Genomic DNA, 1,837 nt, shown 5'->3' with positions numbered 1-1,837 from the left:
CTCATTTTGCTATAACTTGTCTTCTCTAAGCAGGACAGGTACAGGAAGTAGAATTTCTGTTAATTTTCTTCATTTTTCCCACTCTTTTCTATTTTTCCGAGATTTTTTTTTTTTCTTTGCATTTTAAGTAATGAAAACAGGTCATGTTAGTTTTCCCTTACACTAATGAGCTAGGAATTTCTCTGTAAAAGTTGACCTTTTGGGCAAACTTATCTTATGAAGAGGGCTCTGGTGTTTATTCAGCCAGCTTGCCTGAAGGGACCTTTAAACCATCCAGAAGGGAGAGAATTTACTAGGGTTTTATTAAGACTCTAATGGTTATAAATGAAATATCTTAAGATTTTTCACTTTTGGGACTGTTAAGCAGTCTGGAATAGCTATTTTGGAGAAAGATCTTCAACCAAAATAAAACTGTAAAAAAAGGCATTTATACAAGTTTTAGCCAGAAATCTGGGATAATTTTTACAAGCACTTTAGTAATGTTATAATTGAGACCTAAGTTTTGATAGAGCCAAAATTTTTGTTTTAGATCTATTAAATACATTTTAACTCCATTATAATATTTGAGTAATTTTCTTGTTATTGAACAAGTCAAATTATACCTAACATGGGAGTTGTTGTTTGCTTTGTATCTACATAGCAGATGTAACATAGCAGAACAACCTGTGGTATAAATGGAATTTTACTAATTTGGTGGTTAATCTTAGATACCACTTTTGTTTATTTTGCCTTTTATAAATAATTTAATTCAAATTATCAAAAGCTAGTAGATACATATTGTAAACATTTATTGCACAAACATCAGTACTGTCACTCACTATCACAGGCATTGGGGACACAGTGATAACACCTGGTTCATATTTCTCTTATAGTGTCTGTATGAGGATTCTCCAAAGACTCAGAACCAATAGGATATGTTTGTATAGAGAGAGAGATGAGAAAGGGTTTATTAAAGAAATTGGCTCACTCAATTATTGAGACTGAGAATTCCCATGCCTGGCTGTCTGCAAGCTGGGGAACCAGAGAAACTGGCAGCATGGCTCAGTCCAAGTCCGAAGGCCTCACAACCAAGGAAGCTGATGTTATAACCCTTGAAGTCCTGAAAATAAGGAGTTGGGTGTGAGGGGTTGCTAATCAAGTCCCTGGCTGGAGGAGAAAGACAGTGAATTATTTGCCTTTGCCTTTTGGTTCTATCTGGGCTCCATTCAGTTGGATGGTGCCTGCTCACACAGGCTGATCTGCACTCAGTCCACAAACTCCTAGGCCAGTCTCCGGAAACATCCTCACAGACAAACCCAGAAGTAATGCTTTACCTGCTGTCTTGATATCCTGTAATCCAGTCAAGTTGACACCTAAAATTAACTATCCCAATGTCCCAACTAAAAACTAGACTATCCCATTTCAAATCTACATTTTTTCTTCTTTTATATATACTAGGTATATTCTTATTCTAAAGGATTTCCCATTTTGGAATTTTCTGTTTATATGAAGTTGTGTATCTAGGATTTTCTATAAGGTTCTCACCTCCCAAGGTGTATAGGGAAGTTCTACAAATTGACTAATGATTGATGGCACATAATTAGTGTTTCATGATGTTTTTTTACAACCTTCAGCTAACATTGTTTTAATCCAGTATTGCTGTAGACTTTGAACATGGTCTCAGTTTTGGAGTCAACACGACTTAGTCCAGAATGTGCTTGGCATATGGCTCCTAGAGCTAACCTGGCTACTAGTTATTTGGGTAGCTTTTATAGATCATTCAGGCACATTCCTTGTGTGAAAAGACAACCTTTGATAAAGATTAGAAGTATGATTCATTCTTAAGAGTTAGCCTTGA

This window comes from Pongo pygmaeus, chromosome 5 (assembly GCF_028885625.2).
Source record: "Pongo pygmaeus isolate AG05252 chromosome 5, NHGRI_mPonPyg2-v2.0_pri, whole genome shotgun sequence".
NCBI lineage: Eukaryota > Metazoa > Chordata > Mammalia > Primates > Hominidae > Pongo > Pongo pygmaeus.
The sequence above is the reverse complement of the archived record's forward strand: the minus strand, read 5'-3'. Positions refer to the sequence as shown.